Source organism: Neovison vison, chromosome 12, assembly GCF_020171115.1.
Source record: "Neovison vison isolate M4711 chromosome 12, ASM_NN_V1, whole genome shotgun sequence".
NCBI lineage: Eukaryota > Metazoa > Chordata > Mammalia > Carnivora > Mustelidae > Neogale > Neogale vison.
In genome coordinates, this window is record NC_058102.1 from 34,836,297 (window position 1) to 34,862,485 (window position 26,189).

General features: G+C 34.6%; 1 pseudogene; it reads left to right on the forward strand.

Annotated features, from left to right (window-relative positions):
* The first annotated feature begins 18,829 nt into the window (after positions 1 to 18,829).
* On the forward strand, positions 18,830 to 19,821 carry LOC122891774 (annotated as a pseudogene).
* The last annotated feature ends 6,368 nt before the right edge of the window (positions 19,822 to 26,189 follow it).

The window sequence follows — 26,189 nt, forward strand, 5'->3', positions numbered from 1 at the left end:
TTTTTCCTATTATTATAATAAACATACTAGAAAAAGTCAATCTTACTAACCGAGGGCATAATGCAAATCAGACCGTGCAAATATTTTTGTTTTCCTTCTTTCATCTTAGGAAATAATTTCCCAGAATTTTTTTCATAGAGGAGTTCAAGCAGGATTCCTCATCCTAATTTGATGATGATTATCAATCTAAAAAAAATGCATCAATAAAAAGGCAATATATAATAGTTATAACTATCTAAACTTTGGGTTTTTCCAAGAGCAAAACTCATCACTATACAGCAATAGAGACGTAGGCTTTTGTTCTTGTAGTAAAGAATTGATCTAAACTCCACATCCTTCACTGGATTCGTTCAGTATTTTCTTTGGCACTTACGTTTTGAAATGTGGCAGAGTAGTTTTAAACTCGGTATCTGATGGAAACTGTTGAGTGCCAAAGGACCCACAATTTGAACTGACAATACTCCCATTAAGGAGGTCAAGAGTTAAAATTTCATAATGTTTTTTAAAATAAGAGAGATTGACAGAGTACTGACCCGTACAATTAGAAATTTGGCATAGAAAAAAGTGAGGCAGACAAGCTGGAAAAGAACCTAAAATACTGATCCTAAAGAAGAGAAAGAAAGGTAGATTACTTTCCAGAAAGCAAAGACTTTAAAATTATTGAGACAATGTTTCCTCCTAATATCCTTTATTATTTTTAAATGCTATACTGTTACTGTTGTTCTGTCAAATAGATTAGAAAAGTCATTGCTGCCATTTTGCAAATTTTTTGCTTTCCATCATCATCAGGAAATTACTGTTTGGAATTTTTTTCATAGAAATGTTTAAACAGGGTTCCTCATCTCAAGTTGCTGATTACTATTACTCAAAAAACAAAACAAAACAAAACAAACCCACAAAAAACCTTTTGCATCAAGAGAAACACAATACACAATAGCGATATTATTATAATATGCTAGTTGTACATTGTTGTCATTACTGTTGTAAACACTGCTGTATGACTGTGATAATAAGTAGTGAAATCTAGATTTTCCAAGTTAAAAACTTCTAAGGAAAAGAGAATGGTGAACATAATGGAGATGAAGTTTACAAGTGATTAGTGTGCAAAGGATGTTCTTTGAGTTTTGTATTTCATAACTTTAATCTTCAGCAGAAAAATCAGGGCAGTTGTTATCCTAGTATAAGGCAAATTTTACAACTATTTTTCATGGTTTACCTTTCTCTTTTTTCTCCTTCAAAATTGTTTTCCTTTTCCTCAATGATCTATTATTTATAAGAGTCTAAGTAATCAATTTAGAATGTTTCTAGATTAAGTTAAAACTTTATTTTAGGAATATGGTATAGAGGATTTGATCAAGGTTATAAAACTGAGATTAAAATATTAAATAAACTTGCATAAAACTCCAAATTATATAATTTACTAGGAAATAATATAAAAAGGGATAATGTTTTACAATACAAAATAATGATTTTATTGCACTGTAACTTTTTTATATTTCCTAATGAGTTTATGTATACTTTTAGGTTAAATAACATATGATACACATATAATAGGTTCTCTAATAGTTAATGATGTTTTCCTTTTTTTATAATTTGGCAATCCAACCCAACTAGCTGCTATTTACATGGCTACTGTGGATAAATTATTTTATTATAAAAGCATTAAGATAAATCATACTTTGATATAGAAAAAAATTCCTCCCATCCAAGTACTAACCAGGCCCGACCCTGCTTAGCTTCCGAGATCAGACGAGATCGGGTGCGTTCAGGGTGGTATGGCCGTAGACTAGAAAAAAATTCCTAATGTAATTAATAATTGAAAGTAAAATGAAATGATGTGTATGGAGAGAGGATAGGATGATGATGTATTTGGTATGCCATATTTTCTTAACATGCTGTTTCTATCCTAGTTTTTATATTGCTTTCCTGAATAATCCAGGTCTCAACATTCTAAAATTACCAAAAATAAGTTATTTCATAAATTAGATAACTAAAAAAGTTTTTTTTTAGATTTTCATCTTTAAGATATCTATTTTTCTTTAATAATTATAAATAATTCTATTTTAAAATTCTGATTTACTATTTTAACTCCATTGTTGAAGATGTACTGTCATAAAAACAGTCCATGTGGGAATGTTTCTAAACCCTGGAAAGATTATGTTCTAAACAAAAATTAATGTGTAATTGACGTTAAGATTAAACTGCTTCTCCTCAAGCCTTGTCTCTCAAATTGTCATGTTATCTTTCAGTTTTGCATCTTAAAAATAGAGCCCTTCATTTCTCTATTGCCATATTTCATTTACTGTTACGTGGTCATGAACTGAAACTAAAATATAAATGGAATAAAACCTCATATTCTTCTTGTTCATTAACAATCCTCTAATACATGTTTTATTCAAATTATTCCAAGCAGATGAACACCCTCATTATATAGAATTTGATCTGGTAGTTCAAAAGATACTATAGTCACTTCTCTTTAGCTATTTCTTCACATGATAATATGCTAATGGTAAATTTCAGTAGGAAAACCAGTTTTTACACACAGCAGGACAAATCACAGAATCCTCCCAATTGTAACAGCTTGAAAGTTAAAGATGAAATTTATAATGGTTTTGCTGTTGCCCAAAGAAAAGCAACAAAATAATCTATTCAGTTATTAAAGTTACTCCTTAAAGCTTGACAAAGGGTTTCCCACCTATATTTTGTGTGTACCTGCTCTAAGCATAGAAGTAATAATCCTTTCATAATATTATTGGATTTTATTCTTCATTTAAATCGAAGATTGATATGGTGTAATCATTAAATATTTTCCCCATCAGTTTCCTTATCTGTAAAAGCTCATACAGATGTTGTTCATTATCTAATGAAAATGTTAAAGTTGTACATTATAACTTATGAAACTTTGGAAAATACAAAAAGCAAAATCAAATGATGATGATGATGACGATGATTCCACAACACAGGGAAAATAATCAGTAACTTCTATACACTTTGCAAAATTTTGAATATAATTGATTATACTGCATGTGTTATTTTCATTCTGTTTTTGTTCATTGAAGATCCTTCCTATCCATTTCATGTTTTCTCTCATTGTAGATCAGAGAAGAATTACTGTGTTACATCTAATACATTTTTTAGTTGTAATATTATGAACCATAATAAGTTATCAGTCAGGTGGTAACAGAGATTGTGAAATTAGATTCTTGCAATTAGAATCTGAACTATGTAATTTATTAGTGTGTTACCTGGACAACTAATCTAACTCTGCTTCAGGTTTCTCACCTATTAAAATGTGAAAAGTAGCACTGTCCACTGCCTGTTGGTGTTCTGAGGATTAAAGTAAGTAATCCAATCAAAGTCCTTAGCATATAGCAAATATATAATAGTTCTAGCTTTTTTTCTCTTTCTCCTTTGTCAATTACTACTATTGCTACTACTACAGCTATTCTCAGGTGAACTGCTATTACGAGGACCAATACCAATGCCAGCTTTTAACACTAAACTTAATACTATATTCTAATGAGCAGAAAGTCAGATTTTTCTCAGTATAATAGCCTACAGTTTCATCTATGTTGCTGCACATGGCAGAATTTCTTTCTGTCTTTTTAAGACTGAATAACATTTTATTGTGTACACATACCAAATTTTCTTTATCCATTTATCTATTGATCGACATTTATGAGGCTTCTGTGTCTTGGCTGTTATGAATATTGTTGCAATGAACATGGGGGTACAGCTATCTCTGATATCTTGATTTCATTCCTTTGGGTATGTACCCAGAGATGGGATTGCTGAATCATATAGTAGTTTTATTTTTTTTATTTCCTAAGGAATCTACATACTGTTTTCCGTACTGGCTAAGAATATACGTTCCAGTCAACAGTGTACGAAGCTCCCTTTTTCTCCACATCCTCATCAATAATTGTTTTCTTTTTTTAATTTAAAAAAAAGTACTTGAGGACAACTAACCTATTTGGTGTAAAGTGATAGGTTATCACGGGATTTGTATTTCCCTGATGATTAGTGATGTTTAGTGGGTCCTTTCCATTTACCTATGTCATTTGTATGTCTTTATAGAAATGTCTATTCAAGTATTTTGCCTTTTAAAAATCACATTACTTGGGGGACTTAAGTTCCCTACACATTTTGGACTATATGATACCAATTATATAAGAAGTATGAAATAGTCAACTCATAGAAATAGAGAGGAGAATGGCAGTTGCCAGAATCTAGGGGTAGAGAGAGATGTATTATTAGTCAAAGGGCACAAAATTTTAGTTATGCAAGATGAATAAGTTCTTTTTTTTTTAAAGGCTTTTTAAAATGCATTTATTTGACAGACAGAGATCACAGAGATAGAGGAGGAAGCAAGGCTCCCTGATGAGCGGGAAGCCTGATGCAGGGCTCAATCCCAGGACCCTGGGGTCATGACCTGAGCTGAAGGGAGAGGCTTAACCCACTGAGCCACACAGGTGCCCCAAAATGAATAAGTTCTAAAGAGCTGCTATAGCACAGTGCCTAGTTACAATAATGTACTGTATATGTACAAGATTGTTAAGAGTACAGATATTATGTTGTGTTCTTATCATAAATTAATAGTGATAATAATGACAGAAATAATAATGATAAAGAGGGGACGCCTGGGTGGCTCAGTTGGTTGGACGACTGTCTTCGGCTCAGGGCGTGATCCTGGAGTCCCGGGATCGAGTCCCACATCAGGCTCCCAGCTCCACGGGGAGTCTGCTTCGCTCTCTGACCTTCTCCTCGCTCATGCTCTCTCTCACTGTCTCTCTCTCTCAAATAAATAAATAAAAATCTTTAAAAAAAAATAATGATAAAGAGGACAGGAAATAAACTTTTGGAAGTAATGGATAGGTTTAAGGCACTGATTATGGTGATGATATTTCACAGATGTATACTTATCTCCAAATTCATCAAGTTGTACACATTAAGAATATACAACTTTTTCCATGTCACTATTAAGCAACTCTTTTTTTTTAACTTTTTATTTTTAAAAATATTTTATTTATTTGACAGAGAGATCACAAGTAGGCAGAGAGGCAGGCAGAGAGAGAGGAGGAAGCAGGTTCCCGGGGGAGCAAAGGGCCTGAGGTGGGGCTCGATCCCAGGACCCTGAGATTATGACCCAAGCCAAAGGCAGAGGCTTTAACCCACTGAGCCACCCAGGCGCCCCACTATTAAGCAACTCTTACAGTAAATTTTAACAAAAGTAAATAAATGAAAACTTCCATTTAAAAAAAAAATGACAAAAACAAAAGTTGTCAAATTTTAGAGTCAAACTTAGATAAAATCTTAATAGGCTTTTACCAACTGTGAGGATCAGGGAAAGAACATAATCCCTCAGAATCCCAGACTTCTCAGTTCTAAATACAGGAATAATGATGCAGCTACAAAGTTGTCACTTTTTATGCATATTAATAAGTCTTGCAAAGCCTGGCACACATCAGGCTTTGGGTAAATATTAGTCCCTGTTTCCTCTCCCAATTTTCCCTAATGTAATTCAATTTTTGGAGTCTGATTTTGTTCCAAATTTGTATAATAATCAACACATTCCATAATTTATGCTTACCATTTAGTGAGGAAAAATAGGAATTGCTGATGTTCCAGATATTTAGAATATTAGGAGAAACAAAAGAAGGAAACACTAAAAATTTTGTCAGTGTTGTGAAATGATTTCAATGTTTCTATACCTAAAAATGTTTCAATAGCTGAACCAGGAAAATTTGAAAGCATAGAATATTTATGTTTAACGTATTTTATTGCAGTATTTGTTCATATTTTCTCTTAAGAAAATGTGTTATCAATCTATGAGATAGGAATCTCTCATTATGTTAAATTGCAAAGGATTGATCTTCATGTAGAGTTGCAATTGATATAGCTTTTCTTTTTTTTTTCCAAAATAAAGCCCTAAAAAGAAGTTAGTTGTTAACTAAAAAGTGCAGTCCTTTTCCATGGGATTAAAGATGTCTTCATCAAGAATTATAGTAATTTTTAATACCATAATACTAAGCTAAATTAGTTATTGTGACCCTTTAACAATTAAAAATAACTTACTAAAAATAACTTATTTGAAAAGTGCTCTCTTTTTTTAAGATTATTTATTTATTTATTTGGTAGAGAGAGACACAGTGAGAGAGGGAGCACAAGCAAAAGAAGTGGGAGAGGGAGAAGTGGCTTTGCTGAGTAGGGAGCCCAATGAGGGGCTGATCCCAGGACCCCAGGATCATGCCCAGAGGGAAGACAGACCCACCCAGGTGCCTGGAGGAGTGTTCTTTTTATTTATTTATTTATTTATAAAATATTTTTATTTATTTATTTGTCAGAGAGAGAGAGGCGCAAGAGCGAGAACAGGCAGACAGAGTGGCAGGCAGAGGCAGAGGGAGAAGCAGGCTCCCTGCCAAGCAAGGAGACGGATGTGGGACTTGATCCCAGGATGCTGGGATCATGACCTGAGCAAAGGCAGATGCTTAACCAACTGAGCCACCTAGGTGTCCCAGGAGTGTTCTTTTTAAATAACATGTTTATAATCACAATGAAGGTGCTAAAAATGACATCAGTATTTGCAAAAATCTGCATCTTTTATATATAGTCATTAACAATTCCATACATCATCATCCAGTGCTTATCAAATTATTTTTTAACAAATTACAATTAAAACTAACATCTATTCAATCAAAACTCTTCCCTAGTTATACTGATCTCCTTTTAAGACATTCTGATGCATCACGGATTTTATCAGTTTTACTCCCTAAAATTCTCTCTCTTAACTCCAGTTTGGACTAATTATCCTATATGCCTGAGACATCTATCTCATTAAATAGAACAGGAGTTCTTTGACTATTTAAACTTATATTAAATTCATCTTTGTAAGGTAATTTATTATACAGTATATATTCATAATAAGAATTTTAAATATTAACAAATAGAACATCAACTGTTTTTTCTCATCATTTATTTTACATTTTAATATGTTGGAAATGATCTGAATAAATATTTTATAATGATTACATAACTATGTGTTCTAGTTTCCGTAGTGTAGTGGTTATCATGTTCGCCTCACATAACTATGTGTTCTATAAGCTGCCCACATTAAAGATGTCATTCCATCCTGATCCATCAGATCTACATCCTGATAGAATAAAAAGAAAAAAGTCAGACAGTAAAAATTTCTAAGTTCCTGCCAAATTTACTTGGAAAAATCAAATTACATAACACAGGAGAAGCCAATATAACACTCCTCTCAATCAAGGCCGGTTTATTAAAATTTTTCTTTTTTAACTTCTTAAAATTAAACTATTTATTGTCACTAAATATTTTAATTAATGGGCATATATTTATTGACTACACATTAAATATGTATTTAATTAACATATATTATAGATTTCATTTTTCAGATGCTTTAATTACCTTTTCAATGTTTTGCATTTAAAGATCTTGACATATTCTTCATCTTTCATCCACAGATGTGTTTTTATATTTGATAGGTATAAGACCAAAATAATGACATTCAATATAAGTAAGAAAAAAAGATCCAGAGATCACAAACTCACCAGTTTATGACAAAATGAATTATCTTATTAACTAATTTTTATGAAGTACTATCAACTATGGTTTTGTTTGAATATCATTATGTATTTTTCTATACTCTTAAACAGATATTTGGTCCATTAACTTTCTATTTCAAACATTTTGGTGGGTATATATCTTTATAATGTAAGCTCTTTATTTTTCTGCAAAGCAATAGATACAGGCTATTGCTGACATTACAGTAATTCCAACTAGTCTCTATATTCCAGTACTTTAGATATTGATGACATAAATGTAAGATATATTTAAAAATCTCAATATGAGAAGACTAATACTTTAATATAGAAGAAAAAAAGCTAATGGACGTTATTTAGACTTGAAAAGGCAAACATAAATAGGAAAATGATGTAATTAAAGTCTAAGCTGCCAAACAAAAATGACATATTGATTTTTCTTTATTTGGTATAGTATACCTAATTATTCAGAAATACTCACTCGTTTAAAATAGCACAAAAAGTGACTGCTTGGGATTTCAGTTATGCGCAATAGTACTAGTTACATAGTGAGAAGACTAGCAAAGTGTTTGGTAATTGGAAAAGATTTATTTTTCCACTTAGGAAGAAAATCTATTTTCCTAATAGACAATTTGGTGAATTTTTCATTTCCAAGAAAGCAGAAACCAACTTTAGAGATCAAAGCCAATAGAAAAAGCTGGATCACTTCCTTAATAAAACTGGGACACTTTAAGAAAAGATACATTAGATATATGTATTTCTGAGAAAGTCATTGCTAGTTTCTGATATTCATATTCCTGTACTTCATATGCAAGGTTTCTTAGCAGTGGCACTATGATATTTTGCTGAGTAATATTTTGTTTGAGTAATATTTTGTTATATAGAAGGTATCCTGTGCATTTTAGAATGTTTAACAAGACCTCTATCTGGCCTCTACTCACTCGTCCAATATCTACCTGAATTTTGACAGTTAAAAAAAAAAAAAAAAAGGGGGCGCCTGGGTGGCTCAGTGGGTTAAGCCACTGCCTTCGGCTCAGGTCATGATCTCAGGGTCCTGGGATCGAGTCCTGCATCGGCGGGCTCTCTGCTCAGCAGGGACCCTGCTTCCCTTCCTCTCTCTCTGCCTGCCTCTCTGCCTACTTGTGATCTCTCTCTGTCAAATAAATAAATAAAATCTTTAAAAAAAAAAAAAAAAAAACCTCTGCATTTTAATGATACTTCCCAGGGAGACAACATTGCTCCAGCTGACTTTTTAATCTATATTTGGAACCTACACATCGTTTATCTATTATTTTCGGGTATTTTAAGTTTTTTTCCCAATGTTTGGCAATTATGAGTAATGCTTTTTGAGATGTCGTTTACAAATCTTCCTACGGATAAAGGTTTTTATTTCTCCTTGGTATACCTAGCAAAATTACAGGGAGCTATTTTGTCTGGGACACCATCTTTCCACACTGGTTTCTCTGAGTGCTCCTCATTCTTATGTGGTCTGCAGTTTAGGTCTACAGTTTACTACAAAATTGTCTTATTGTCAACCTCATGACTCCTTTGCATTTGGCACTCTCTTTCAACTACTTCTGGGTTTCTCTTAAGAGTGGGAGTAATTTTTGTCATAGCTCTTCCAGGCTAAGCTGCGGGAAAGACATTGGGTTTCCTCAGATCAGTTCATGTCACACTCAGGCAGATGGAATATTCCTGTTCCTCCTTTAGAATGTTGAGACATAAGAACTTTACTTGGCTCACTAGCCCCTTTCCTTCTATGCTCCACTGATATCTTGCATTCTCCACTGATTCTACCTAGGAATCAAAAAATCAAAGGCAAACCCTCTAGATGCACACTCAACAAATGTGTCTGAAGCCCTTCTATTGTTCCACTACACTGGGTCCTTTTCCAGATAATTTTCTGGACCCAGAAATAAGATATCTACAATAGCTCTTCTCTCAGTGCTGCACTGACTTCCTATCCTCACAAAGAAGCCAAATAACAGGTACATTAATCTGTGATCCAGTGATTAAAAGGTCAAAAGTCCCTGCCATGACAATAGATTCTTCTCATCCACAAAACTGGGAAGTGGACATTGGAAAGTACTATATGAGAGTCTTGTATTATCTGGCCCTACATTGCCAGACACAACAGCCAAGGCTTCCAGGAAAATGATCTCCATGCCACTGTTCTCTACCAAAACTGACACAAAGACATCTAATTGTCTGGGGGGGGGGTAGGGGGAAAGAAGAAGAAAAAGAAAAACACCCAGAACCCTGGCTTCAAGGGAATCTCCATAATGCATGTTTTAGCTTTCCAATTCTCTAGACATGGGGAGGGAGGAATATATTAAAATATCCCTCTACTAAATATCCCTCTACTAAATATCCAAATATCCCTCTACTAAATATCCAAATATCCCTCTACTAAAGCAGATTACTAAATTATTTAGTGAGGGAGAGATAAGCTCTAACACCTCTCTTGTATAGATTTCAATGAATACTGGTTTGTGGGATGCAGAATGTTCCAAGTGAGGAGGAAAAATCAAGTTGCCTACAGGCAGCATTAAAGAATGAGCATTCATGGTGAAATGCCAAAAGATATCTCAGGAAAAAGTGGTGTGAATCTCTACAGCACATGTAGAGGAAAAATCACTGTTATGCCTAGTTTTGTATTTGTAATACTATATTATTTATAATGTTGTTTTATTATATAATATTATATTCCTATAAATTTCTCCACAATTACATGTTTAAGGTGCCACAAAATCTGTTTTTGCTCCTGCTTTGTGCAGATTCCACTAATACTGAAATAGCGATCGCCTGGAGTTTAAGAAATAAGTATGGGCTGGTGATATATATACATGGGAATTGTAAGCATACAGAGGGAATTTAAAGTTATGAATCAGAATGGATTACCAAGGGAGTAAGTACAGATAGAAAAGAGGTCCAAAGAATGATCCCTCAGGCACTCTAAAAATGTAGAGGCCCTGAAGAATCCAATGTTAGAGACACTGCAACTGGATGAAAAAAGGCCAACAAAGGATACAGAAAAAGAACAGTGTATTAGGAAAATAAAGAAATGTGGTGGTTTGGACATCAAGTGAAAATAAATGTTTCTTTCTTTCTTTTTTAAAAGATTTTATTTATTTGTCCAAGAGATAGCACAAGGAAGGGGAAAGGGCAGAGGGAGAGGGACAAGCAGGCCTCCTGCTGAGCAAGGAGCCTGACACGGGGCGCGGGCCGATCTCAAGATGCTGAGAGAATGACCTGAGTGGAAGGCAGATGCTCAACCCACTGAGCCAGCCAGGTGCCCAGAAAGTAAATGTTTCTAAAAGGAAGTGTTCAACAAGGCCACGATGGCTGATACGTTAATATCCAAGATAAAGGTAGTAACAACAACATCACACTTACCTTATGCCAGGGAGTGTCCTGAGCACTTCAGGTCTGTGAAAACTCACTTAATCCTCACAACAATTCCATGGGACAAGTGTTAGCATATTTCCAAGTTTGCAGATGACAACTCTGAGACCCCAATGGTGAAGTGCCACGTCCAAGATCATACAGGTAGCAAGGAGAGGGATCAGGATTTGCACTCAGGCCACCTGCCTCCTGAGTTCACATGCTTAAGCATCTTTTACATAACCATGTCTTCCTCAGTGTCTGAGAACGACGACACACATCAGTATCTTCTTTCCCTGAGTTTTGCTAATGACTACTTCAGACTTGAACGTGTTCATTGTCTAGGAAGTCTGCCTATTTAGTACAATTATGGGTAATTTATTTTTGTCTTACAAATTAATGTCTTATATGAACTCAAAAAGCAACTCCATTATATGTGGTTTTGAATCCTAGAATTTATTTCCTAGAATCATCTTTTTCCCTGACTTCATACTCCCTTCTATTATAGTCAGATATCTGCATTTTTTGGTCGAATTGTCAAACATGAACACACCACTAGAACGTAAAGAAGGACAGGAATTGAACTGTTGGTGAAGGATTCAGCACACCTGTTTCTAATTAAGACCTGGCAGTGGCTGCTAAATCCCTCTTCCGTATATCTGGACAGAGGCTCCTAGGACCATGTTGTCTCTTTATCCTCTGAGTTACTCCAGAACCAGTCCAGCAGGGAGGGTCTTCATCCCTGCTGTAAGAGAGGCTCCCCACAGGGAGTCACACCCTCCAGCAAAGCTCAAACTATAATTGAGATTTCCTGGAAAATTCCATGGGAGGAGAATCAAACCCTAAAGAGCCTTGCAGGAAAGACTTTCCATTGATTTCAGCTCTGCCTAGTTCACCACAAAACTTTACAGATGGTAATAAATTGGTTAGTGTTTTAAGACAGATTCTTCTACTATAGGGAACAAAAGAAAAAAAAAAAAAAGAAAAGGAAGGGAACAGATGAAACGAGATGAAATGTGTTTTCTCCGAAGGTGAAAAGAAATTTCTACCCTTGATGTCATTTTCGATGCCCATGACTAAACAGAGACGGACATGACCAAGGGGTGGATAGAATTCATGTTTGCTGTGAATTCTATTTCAGTGTAGCAAAGATGATCATCTTCAGCTTATAAAACAGTCACAGAAAGAATGAGAATCAGACACCTTAAAATTATTCAGTGGCAACTGTGTGATATGGTGTGACAGAGTGTCACTAATACCTGTGGCATAATCTGTATTTATAAACAGAGTCTGCTACTAGTCACAAATCCCAAAACAAATACATTTGTTGTACTGTGATGCCCTTAGGAAGAATTGCATTTGATCATCTGGCTTAGTCTTCTCCGAATGATTTGAACTGAACTAAAAGAACTGCAGTAATATCTGAACTAAAGGTCTCACTGAATTGATAAAAGAGAGTGTCAAAAACCTATTTCTTTGAAAAAATTGGAAAGATCCCCAGTGGGGTTAAGGTTATGTGGAAATCCTGCCTCAAATAAAATGAGGGAGAAATCTCACACTTCCTTGCAACAAGAAAAAACAAGAATAATGATAACTTTATTAAAATGTATAGAGCATATTAAACAAACAGAAAAACATAACCAAATTTATCTCAGAATTTCATCAAGAATAGAGTACAACATCTGGATGCTGTAGTTTTGGTGTTTATGTTCCAAAAAAGTTTGTTTTTGTCATCAGTTTTGCTTAATATAAAGGTGCCTGTATGTGTACCAAATTCATGAGGAGTTCTTTTCTGGAGTTGTTACTATTATGTTTCTTTAGATTGTTTATTAAATAGCCATTCCAATAACCTAAAGAACTATTTTCCTTAAAAAGTGTATGACAAATTTTATTTTGAAATATCTTGTACTTTCAGTCCAGGTAACATGTAATTATATTCATGACCACTCTCTTTCTTAATTAACAGTATTGAATGTTGGTGTACTGAAACATTTCAAATTACAAATATCCTAAAGGAGGATCAATTGGTGAGAATGGACAGGAAATAATTATTTTGTTTGCTTTTCTTTGTTGGGATGAAATAGGGATTGTTTATTGAGAATGAACATCATAAAACCATATATATATATGTATATATTAGGTGTCATAGATGGAGAACAGATTTGAAAATGGGATTTTCACATACTGATAAAATCTCATCAGATAAAAGGTGTTATCTGTGTTATGTCTTTATTTCCTAGCTGTGGAGTTATGACTCCCAACTTATAAATTTGAGTCTCTTCCTTAGCAGTTGAGTGACATTGGACTTGTTAGCAGTCTTAAATGTATAATTGGGATACTAATATAATTTACTTAATACAGTGACTACTGGGCAAAATGGAATAATATATATATATAAAGAGCAAGAAAAAGCATCTCCTTCATAACAAGTAATCAATATATGGTAGCTATTTTTCTCCTCCTTAATAAATTATATAGTTTAATATTATAAAGACAATAACTTTTTTGATATATATAAATTGTAGAAGTTTATATTTCAAATACAGATGACCTGAATATTTAGATCCTATTAGCCATTTTCCTCATTTTTCTTTTGTTTTTATAATATTTTATTTATTTATTTGACAGAGAGAGAGAGAGAGATCACAAGTAGGCAGAGAGGCAGGCAGAGAGAGAGAGGGAAGCAGGCTCCCCATTGGGCAGAGAGCCCGATGTGGGGCTCAATCCCAGGACCCTGAGATCATGACCTGAGCCAAAGGCAGAGGCTTAACCCACTGAACCACCCAGGCACCGTTCCTCATTTTTCTATGTATTATAGTTTTTAACTGAGTTGAGTAATCTTAATAACTGAATGTCTTTATCAACTAGAGTATACAAAACTATGATTGATTATCAAAAACAGTTGCTCCCAAAAGGAGCCGAACTTCTAGGATGCTTTGGCCAACAGATAGTTATCAAACTGACAATTTTAAGGCGGCTTTTCTATTTATATCATTATTGTTACTTTTAAAATTGTGATTATAAATATCTCTTTTGTTCAAATTAAGAGTATCACCTACTGATATAAAAGCTTTAGTGAAAATTAACAGTTCTCCACAAAATTGCTTTTAGGTGTGACATTCTATCCCACTACATTAATTACTTCAAGATACAGTCAATTCTTATAATTTATCATAGTTATGTTCTGTAACGTGGCTAAAAATGCTCAGTTAATTAGTACTGAATCATTTCTCCTAGGAAAAATACAGGGTTAAGTTCCTGTGAGTCTCTGGTCACATTTTCAGAAATTGATCATTAGATGACTTGTTTTATGCATTTACTTAACACATCATTGATTCGTTAATATTGAACTCAATGAACTCAGTAGAAGTCAACTGCACTGTAACTCCTACCTAACGGAAGCTTATCTAACATATGCATTTTTTCCCAAAGGCACATCACAGCCTCCTTGTACTTAGGAACAAGAAACCCACTACAACGCTGTGCATGGGTGTCATTTTAAAAAGCAAAACCACCAACAGAAAGCACAAAAGTTTAAAAGTATAGCATGAAATAGACCACAGAAAGAACACTAATTTACAATATAACAGGAAACTGATAGATTTCGAAAAAAAAATAAATGAGAGAAGAAGAGAAAAACCTTAGCTGCGAACATGTGAGTTAGGTAACTCAAATTTTTTGCTTCTTTACTTATGTCTATAAATGACTATCAAAATGTCACGAGTTTTCATTTGGAGATTACAAATACATTTTACTGAGTAGGAAAATTTGAAAAAACAGAATCCATGAATACAGAGGGTTGACTGACTGTATTTATGGTGAAATTCTGTCTTCAATGGATTAGTCTAGTGGAACCGCATTCTATTTTTCAAGTTGTCATATATTAATCATAACCTTCACTTCCTAGAAAGAATGTGAATCAACCAACTCCCTCCCTAAAATATTATCTCCTTTTTGTCTTCCCTGTGAGAGTTGGGGAAAATTTGTGTAATAATGAATACAGATCTATTGATCCACTTTAAGATCTAATTTAAAAAAATTACCATAAAAAAGATTTTCCTTGTAACACAATACCCTACATTTCTGAGCAACAATGATAACAACAATAGTACCAAAAAAGCAGCTTTTCTTTTTAAAATTTTCTTGATTTAGGGATGCAAATTACTACTCTAAAAGTCTACATACATCCTTGAAGTAAATAAAATTAAATATATTCTTGTGGCTTTACCGGCCTCATTATGTAGTCTCCAGCTTTACTCCAGGGAACAATGGTATACGTGAGACCACATTTTGTAGCTCCTTAGGTCATGGAAGAAAAACAGCACAGATGTTGCCGAACTCAAAACTAACATAAAGACAGAAGGTTCTCTGACTAGTTGATAAAGAAGTATGTCCCCAGAGAGAAAATATTGACTTGCTAAACACCTTTTTGTTTATTTATTATCTCAACTTTTTTTCACAAGGTTTAAGATGGGCATCTCAATCATAATCTAATCTACCCAAGAGTTTCATCTGCTTGTTTTGTTTTGGTTTTGGTCTTTTAAAAGTTATCTAAATGGGGAAATTGATCAAGCAGATCAATTTTGACATTTTCTAAATTCACTGAAAGATGAAAAAGAGTGACCTGAGGGGCGCCTGGGTGGCTCAGTGGGTTAAAGCCTCTGCCTTTGGCTTAGGTCATGATCTCAGGGTCCTGGGATGGAGCCCCTCATTGAGCTCTCTGCTCAGTGGGGAGCCTGCTTCCCCCTCTCTCTGCCTGCCTCTCTGCCTACTTGAGATCTCTCTCCCTCTGTCAATAAATAAATAAAACCTTAAAAAAAAAGAGTGACTAGAAAATTTCTAAAGAGCATTTTCAGTTAATGAAAACCATGACTCCTAAAAATATTAATTCAAACTTGAATATTCGAACAGTAAAATATAATTTGAAGCTCTTCTTCATTATTTCTATCATGCTATGAAAATCACACAAAAGTAATTCTTTACTAATAATCACACTTTTTAATCAATGACTCCTATAGTTATAAGAGAAAAATAATATATTTAAAGAAAGAAAGAAATGTGTAATTTCAAAACAGAAAACCAGATGACTGTGTTGCTAAATGTGTGCAAGGGTTAGATGATATTCAGGGATTTGCTGGCTAATTTTTAGTAATCAGTTATTCAAACACACACACATAGGGGCGCCTGGGTGGTTCAGTGGGTTAAGCCTCTGCCTTCAACTCAGGTCATCATCTCAGGGTCTTGGGATTGGGCCCTGTGTTGGGCTCTCTGCTCAGTGGGGAACCTGCTTCCCCCTCTCTGCCATTCTCTCTGCCTACTTGTGACCTCTGTCTATCAAATAAATAAATAAAATCTTTAATAAAAAATAAACCCCAAAACACACACACATAAACAAGCTTTTAATGTATAGTGCTTTCTAATCTTCATTGTGTAAATACTGCAACCATGGTTGATTTCTAACTACCAACATGTCAGGAAAGATGGAACACATAGATGGGAAGTAACAGGAACATTCAGCTCTCATAAGCTGGTAAAAGCTGACTCCAGCACAGTGCCGGTTATATCTCTGAACAATTTTTTAATAAATATGATTTTTTTTTAACCAATCAACTGATAAAATTACATTCCTTAAGAATACAGCTTGTTTTGCATTATATGTAGCTCTTTGGGCAAAACGTGCTAATATTCCTGAAGCTTAATTGATCTTACTGATTTTTTTCTCAAAATTTTATATACTACTGAAATATTGTTATTAGCATGTATTTTAAAAGACAAAAATTATCATTTATAAAAACCTACTTTGTATATAAATGATTATTTCTTATAAATATTTAGATTGACATGGTTAGACTGAAAACCAATCTTGCATTTCATCTGGCATCCTTCCTAATGCCTAAAAGTGCAATTCATGAGTGTATGTTTTTGTGAGTGTGGATGTGTTTGTGGATGACTATGAAGATGAATGTGAATCTTCCTGTGAGAAGGAAAGAAAAAAACAGTAGAGAGAAAGAATTATCTTTCTTAAATACTGTTAAGATATTATCAGTAAACTTAATTGTCAAGAAAATACTGTATAATTTTACTGCATGGCTAGGAAATTATTTATGACAAGGTATCTCGTGAATATATCAATATATTGAAATGATCAAGGTGGTTTTTTTTTTCCAGTTAAATTTATAGTGTCTGTTTTGTTTTTTATTTAACTTTTTTTTTTTTTTTTACTCTAAAGTTATGATTCCAAAATAGTATTAATTTTTCTTCCTTTTTGTGTTTGGTATTTATAATAGGGTTTGAATCATCAAAGTCTGCTTTCAGGTATTTGAAACAGTAGTTTCAAACTGTATTTGAAACTACTGTTTCAAATACAGTTTAGTACTACTGTTTCAAATACAGTTTAGTTCCTAAACTGTTTGAACATTGATATAGATTCCTATTCAAATTTTAGACTACAATCGCATCATTTTGCATAAACTCATATTTAAAGCACATTTAGATTCCATGCACTATCAAATTGATGCGTAAATTTTCATAATGACTTCTATTGTAAACGATTTTTTTCAAGAGTATAAAGTTTTCACTTAAATTTTATTTCTTGTCTCTTTTTGTTCTAACTGAATCAAGACCAGTTAAGCCCTTAACTATTACTATTTTGTTAATGCTCACTTAATGAGCAAGTTGGTTGAAGTGTAGTTTCAAAGGTTAAAACTATGACTTTTATACAACCATGAAATGAGCATATACCAAATGTTTTATTCAACTCATTATTTAATTACAGAACAGTAAGATGGTAAAATTAGTTGACAGTATTTGATGACCTTATATTTACAGACAGTTTAATGAATGAAAATTAGGTTTTGATTGTAATATTAGATATTAAATGAATATGTCTTATCTGATAAAAATAAACTTCCACTAAAGATAAATTATTTACACGTTTAGGTACAATTATCTACATTTTAACATGCAAAATACACTAAGTTTGTGGCCTTTAATAAATAATCTTAACAGTACAGTTTTCTGATTTTCTTGTATTTTTCCAATCCTATTAAAAAATTGCCTAAATTGCTCTATTTTACATTTAAACATAATTTGAAATATTTAATGTTTGATGAGATGAAAGCTAAAATGTATTTAGATCTTAGATTTTTCTTGCAAATATCCATACTTTTTAACAAATATTTTTGACTCCCACCTTTGTGTTAGATATTGCTCTGTATGCTATATATACAGTAATGGTCAAAGTAAAAATCCCTGCCTTCATAAAACTTAAATTTTAGGGGCAGAAAAAACGGACATTAAAACTACTCAGGGTATACCTGGGTGGCTCAATTAATTAAGCATCTGCCTTCAGCTCCAGTCATGATCCCAGGGTCCTGGGATCAAGTTTTTCACTGGGCTCCTTGCTCAGTGGGGAACCTGCTTCTCCCTCTGCCTACCTCTCTCCCTGCTTGTGTGCTCTCTCTTTTTCTCTCTTTGATAAACAAAATCTTTGGTGGGGGGAGAGCTACTCAGAAAAATATAAGTAAAATCTATAACTTTCTAAAATAATTATTTATTTTAGAGAAAGGGGAGGGGCAAATGCAGAGAAAGAGTCTTAAGCAGAAACATCACTGAGCATAGAACCTGACTAGAGTCTTGCTCTCATGACCCTGATATCAGGACCTGAGCTGAAACCTAGAGTCAGCACTTAACTGTGCCACCCAGGTACCCCAATTCTATAACATTTTTGAATGTGCTATGAAAGAGGAAACACTGTAAAAAGATAATGGGAATCTTTTTCCTGTCACGGCTTGCATGGAGTTAGCTCGTGGGTCTGGGAGATCCGAAAATTGAGAGCTTCTTTGCTCGCCAACAGCTGCACCATCGGCTCTGCAGCCCTCACCATGCCACAAAATGAATATATTGAGTTACAACTGGAAGCGCTATGGCTATCCTTTGGATTACCATGAGAAAAAAAGAAAAGAAAGAAGGTCGAGAGGTTAATGAACATTCAAAGAAGGCAAAAAAGATGATTGGTCTGAAAGCTAAGCTCTACCATTAACAGCACCATGCTGAGAAAATACAAAGGAAAAAGACTATCAAGATGCATGAAAAGAGGGGCGCCTGGGTGGCTCAGTGGGTTAAAGCCTCTGCCTTCAGCTCAGGTCATGATCCCAGGGTCCTGGGATCGAGCCCCGCATCGGGCTCTCTGCTCAGCAGGGAGCCTGCTTCCTCCTCTCTCTCTGCTTGCCTCTCTGTCTACCTGTGATCTCTGTCTGTCAAATAAATAAATAAAATCTTTAAAAAAAAATGCATGAAAAGAGAAACACCAAACAAAAGAATGATGGAAAGACTCCACAAGGAGCAGTACCTGTGTACCTACTGGACAGGGAGGGACAGTCTCAAGCTAAAGTACTTTCCAATATGATTAAACAAAAAGGAAAAGAGAAAGCGGGAAAACTGGGAAGTTCCTTTACTCAAAGTTCGCGCCCAGGGAGAAACAGAAGTATTAAGAACAGGAAAGAGAAAGAAGAAAGCATGGAAGAAAATGGTCACTAAAGTCTGCTTTGTTGGAGATGGCTTTACTCGAAAACCACCTAAATAAGAAAGATTCATTAGGCCAATGGACTTATGTTTCAAAAAGGCCCATGTAACATATCCTGAATTGAAAGCCACCTTTTGCCTGCCAATACTCGGTGTTAAAAAAAAAAAAAAAATCCTTCACCCCTAATATATACAACTTTGGGTGTTATTACCAAAGGAACTGTAATTGAGGTGATTGTGAGCTAGTTGGGCCTTGTGATACAAGGAGGTAAAGTTATTTGGGGGAAAATATGCCCAGGTTACCAACAGTCCTGAAAATGATGGATGCTTAAATGCAGTCCTGCTGGTTTGACAGCAGTTTCAGACAAGTAATTCCTTATAATTACTGAAGACTACACAACAATCAGGAAGATGACCATTACTGTGGTGAATACTGCCAAACAGCCTTATAATATCTTCAGTCATCAAGAGAAGCATTTATTCTATTGTGAAAAACATTAAAATAGACATTTATTTAAAAAAAAAAAAGATAATGGGAACTTGTAATGGAGGTTGGGGGAGAGGAAGATTTCACCATGAAATGGGTAGTCAGGGTAGTCTCATTAAAAAGATGAGATAACGAGCAAAAAGAGAGCCTAATCCACACGTAGTTTTAAGATAGAAAGTAAATAAGTAAAATGAAATGATGAGATTTACCCCAGTAGGAAAAAACACACCTGGTGTCAAGATCTCAGCTCCTATATACCATTCTCCTACAAAAGGAACCAAGGATCCTTAAGTAAATGGCTGATTTTAGGACTGGGATAGTGAAAGTGCAAGGTAATCCTGCAGCATCTTGTAGGACAGGAACTTAGGTGCAGAAAAAACCAAAAGCTAGGGCTAGTCAAAGGGTACAGGAGCCAACATTAAAGGACTCTCAATGGCCTAAGCTGGAACAATTTGAGCAATAAAATAAGTAGCATAGTACTGAATCATAACCCAAATATATAAAACAAATATTCATAAGGTCATATGATATAAATGGATGGTATATATATAAATATCCATTGATATAAATGGATGATTATATAAATACAGAAGAATGAAAAAATCTTCTTTACAGAATTCTGATGTATATTAGAATATACACCCACCCTCCTGTAGATGAAGCTTAATCCCACTCTCTCTTGAGGGTGGGCTCAATTTAGTGATTTGTGTCCAAGTAATAGAATACAGAAAGGGAAAAATTATAACTATACAATAGAGAAACCTGCCAAACACTACCCTAACCAAGCGATCAAGGATAGCATCTTCAGTTATGTCATGCTGATATCATTTATCTCCTAATATAATGTGATGAAAAGAGCATGTCACCACTGTGATAGTCTTTCCAAAAACCCTTAGTCACAGTCCAATCATGAGAAAAAAGAACTCTAACTTAAAGTTAGATTTTAAGAATTCTAACTTAAAGTCAGATAATTCTGTGAATTATCTGACTAGTACTCTCCCAAATTGTGAAAATCATGAAAAATAAAGACAGAGTGAGGAACTACCATACAAGAAGAAAGGAAGGGGACACAACTACATGCATCATGATACAATGAATAGGATCTTCCAAATTAAAAAAATGAAAGACTTTAGTGGAAATCCAAAACATGTGGCATTTAGTTGATAATCTGTCAATATGGGTTTTCAGTTTTGACAAATATACTACAGGGTACTATAAAATGATAATATCAGGGAAAACTGAAATTAATGGAGGAATACACAAGAACCCTATACATTATCTTTGGAAGTTTTCTGTAAAACTAAAATTATCCCAAAATAGAATGTAATTATTTTTTTACAGATTTTATTTATTTATTTGACACACAGAGAGAGAAATCACAAGTAGGCAGAGAGGCAGGCAGGTTTCCCACTGAGCAGAGAGCCCGATGCGGGGCTCCATCCCAGGATCCTGAGACCATGATCTAAGCCGAAGGCTGAGGCTTAACCCACTGAGCCATCCAGGCGCCCCTAAAATGTTAATTTTAATTTTAATTTTAATTTTTAAAAAAGATTTTATTTATTTATTTGAGAGAGAGAGGGCATGTGTGTGCCCACATGCAAGTGGGGCGAGGGACACAGGGAGTGGGAGAAGCAGACTGCCCACTGAGCATGGAGTCTGCCCTGGGGCTCAATCCCACACCCTGAGATCACCACCTGAGTTGAAGGCAGACCTTAACCAACTGAGCCACCCAGGTTCTCCGTAAAATGTAAGTTTTTAAATAAAGGTGAGATTTGGGGAAATATTTGACTGAAGTAAGATAGTGACCCTTGAGAACATTAAAGCTGAGGGCATGAATAGAATTATGCCAGATAAAGGCAGTAAGGGCTGGTTAAGTGCCTAGGTGGTAAAGGAACAACTAGGTGGCCAGAGTGTCTTTCTAAAACTGAGTGAGGGATCAGTAAGAGAAGGGAAGCTATTTCTTAAGGGGAGTAAGACTGCGTGTGTGTATCTGAGTGTGTGTATGCTTGTGGGTGTGCACATATGTGTGTTAGCATACATGTGCATGCTTGTGCTTGTAGGAATCTCTGCCAACATTTGTGAGATTTCAGATTGTTTTTCTCACTATTTACATCAGTTACTTTTTTTGTTGTTGTTATTTTCCTATCTCCTAACTACAAATACATTTGTTCCTTGGGAGGAGGATTATTTCCCAGTGAAATCAAGGACAATGGAAGAAATAATACAGGGTATATTTCCAATAATTTTTAAAGATTTTATTTATTTATTTGACAGAGAGATCACAAGTAGGCAGAGAGGAAGACAGAGAGAGAGAGGGGGAAGCAGGTTCCCTGCTGAGCAGAGAGCCCGATGTGGGCCTGGATCCCAGGACCCTGAGATCACAGCCTGAGCCGCAGAGGCTCAACCCACGGACCCAACCAGGCGCCACTCCATATTTATTTTTATGTTGAATTTCAGTTCGGTTTTCTACCAAGTACAAGATAAAAATATTTCATAGCACTTTCTAAAATGTTCCAGACTGGACTTCATTACACTAGCATTAATAATAATTATCTTGGGGACGCCTGGGTGGCGCAGTTGGTTGAACGACTGCCTCCGGCTCAGGGCGTGATCCTGGAGTCCCGGGATCGAGTCCCACATCAGGCTCCCAGCTCCATGGGGAGTCTGCTTCACTCTCTGACCTTCTCCTCGCTCATTCTCTCTCTCACTGTCTCTCTCTCTCAAATAAATAAAAATAAAATCTTTAAAAAAAAAAAAAATAAAAAAAAAAAATAAAAAAAAAATAAAATAATAATTATCTTGGTTATGATTATAGTTCCCAATCTAATAGAAACATTTACCTACAAACTGGTATTATTTGCTTTGTTTTTATTTGCCTTGTGTATAATTAAATCATCACTTCACCATATCTTTTTTTTTCACTTCACCATATCTTATGCATGAAAAAAGTATCCTTCTCTCGCATTAAAATTTCCTGACAATTCTGACATATCACACTCTATGTTATCAAGCAAAAAGACCACTACAATCATTGTAAAACTACAGGTAGAATCTGAAAATATTTTTGGAGTTGCAGAGTCTTAAAGTTTTTCCTTCCCTTGGTATTTGTGATACAATTAGTCATAAATTCATCTGCTTGTGCTGGTGTTAAAATAGAACCTTCCTCAACCTGTTTTAGAGGTTTGTTTTCCAACTAAAGATCTGCTTTAGCTAGGTGGAACTAGTGTGACTTTATACTGTGTCAAAAAACTACAGTGAAACATCTCCTTAACTACATAATACATTCAAGCCATCTGTTTCTTACTGTATTATGTTTCTAAACTATCGGATTATTGTTTCATCCATAGAATTATGTCTCCAGAGAAAAAGAACAACAAAAAAAGAAAGTCAAAATTTGAATGTCATTATATAATGTATGTGTGTGTGTGTGTGTGTGTGTACCAAAAATATAATTAAAATATTTAACCTGTCACAATTTTATCAGTGTTGAAAGGATGGTCCTTGGAGACCTCGTAAGCCTAAATTTCTACCAACTCTAGCATCATTTTTTCCTGGTAACTATGAGACGTTGTCAGTTTATTCTTCTTTCAGGCATGTGTAGGATAAGGGATGCATTTCTTCATGAAGCAGGTAGCATATTTAGAGGTAGATATATTGTATTTATAAAATTCTACCTCACTGACTAAAAACATGCATCACAAACTTTTTCCAAATTGTCTGGGTTCTGTACTGTCCAGCTACATAAATCAAATCCCTCTATCCCAGGGCACGCTTTCAAACACTGAAGACACATCCTCTCTTGTCTTTTCTAAATTGTCTTTTCTGTAAGTTAAACATCCTTGCATTCTTTCCTAAGACTAATTCAAGCTACTGGCTGAGGAAAGCACATGTCATAAAGCTGCAGATTTCCTTGATTTCCCAGGCACCATCTCAGATACAATTTTAATCTTTATGCCATGCCTTACAGTACTTTCTTTAACACTGACCTTACATCCATTCAAACTTATGACACAGATCTCCAAAATTTTTCAACTTCAAACATAAATTTATGGTATCTGCATATGAAATATGTCTGAAGATTTTTGAGCCTCTACTAAGAGTCCTACTCCTGAAGAGACATTGTGTAGGAAGTATCTTTGTTCTCAGCCCCAGAAGGGATGTCTCACTGTTGGTAACACTCAACATATTAACTGTGAGCCTTGAGCCTTGGCCATCTCATTGTTTCTCATTCTTTTCACTTCTGTCTATTTTCTTTTTCTCCATTGCTCTTCTCTTTTTTTCATGCATTGCTCTAGTTCCCACTTCTGGGGCCAGATCTTGAACCATATGGCATATTAAACACTCATCTAGTCACTCAGCTGAATAAAAGGACATTTTTTTGACATAATCTACCATTCTAAGAATGAGAGGTGTATATGTGTGTTCCACTGAAAGATGGTTGTCTTAACATGTCAGCTATCTGGTCAGTCTCCAATGTTTATAGATACTTGGTATATTATGTATGGTTTTTTTTTTAACTAACTCATATGTACACATACAGTTCTAAGCACTTTAATTTTACTGCATTATTTAATTATCTCAATATCCCAGTATGTTATGTTCTTTTGAAATCCCCATATAAATGAGGAAACTGGGGGAAAGGGAAGTTTGGGAGTTTTTCTGGTGAAAGGTCAGGCTCTTAACTACAATTACATACCAAATTTTTGTTAAAATGTGGCAGCTAAACAAATCATAAATGATACCCAAGGCAGGATAGGCTAAGTCTAGCCTCTTTGATATTTCGACTCTTAAATTGTATTTATGAAATTGATTGTGTTGCAAAATTTTAGTACATTATGTCAAAGTGTTGCATTACATTGAACTTGAATTGAGGGTTTTTTTTCCCCTTGGTAAGATTAACTTTGGTCACTTTCCTCTGAGATTATTTATCCCTAAGTGGGATACATTTATCCATTTCATCCAACCCTTTTTATTTCGAATTAATATCAATTTTTGTCCTTTTTTTCCCCTTTATACTACAGAATTAATATTATTCTACAGAATTAATATTATTCAAATAAAAGTGTGTTAGAGGCATGCTGAAGTTATTGAAATTGTAATAGAATTTATTCTTGAACAATGTCTCAGTATTTTTTTCTCATTGAATAAAATGCAGAAGCAATAGACTTGGTAATAAAATGCAAAAAAGAATGTGTTCGATATATTTCTGGACAAAATAAAGAGATTATTGTACATGTGACTTAAATTTCACTGTGATTCACATTCATATCCAGAAAGCAGTTTTGCAAAATTAGTCTCCAAATTAGCAGTTTCCTTGGACCTCAATACAAATAGGATTCTTTGTCTTTCTGATCCATGTAGATTTTTTGGGTTTTATAAGAAATTTGCATTTGTTTGAAACTTTATATAGGTAATACTTTACCATTCTATATAAGTAGTGTTTCTCTTAGGAAAGGATATATATATCTCTATAGATAGATGATATAGATATAGATATAAATACAGACACACAGACACACACACACACACACACCTATGAAACAAGTTTTCTTTGGGGGATTGGGGTTAGAAAAGCTAAATTTTCACAAATATACTTATCAAAAATGTAATTTTTCTGGTTTCAATTCAATTTCAGTTAAGTTCAATACATAAATCCTAGAGGGTAAGTTTATCAATTTCATTGACTACAAAATTTCTTTAAGAGAAAATTAGCCTGATATACTCATATGGATTCATACAGTTGTGGTATGATGATAGGTTTACATAAACCGCTACTGTTGATCTCCAGGACAAGGTTCAGCGAAAAACATGGTAGGAAAGGATCCAGGGTATAACTGAATATACTAATACTATAAATGTCTAAAATAATACTCAAAGACTTTAACTAGAAACCATTCAATTTGCTTTCTCTTTGTTCATGTGCATTTTTTTTTAAGATTTTTTTAATCTATTTATTTGACAGAGAGAGATCACAAGTAGGCAGAGAGGCAGGCAGAGAGAGAGAGGAGGAAGCAGGCTCCCCGCTGAGCAGAGAGCCCGATGCGGGACTCTATCCCAGGACCCTGAGACCATGACCTGAGCCGAAGGCAGTGGCCTAACCCACTGAGCCACCCAGGCGCCCCTGTTCATGTGCATTTTATTAGCTGGTTAGACAAGTAAGAAATTTTCCAAAAAGGCTATCCATGTTATTTACTTTAATCTCAAAGGATGAGACAAACCCTCCAAACTAAAAT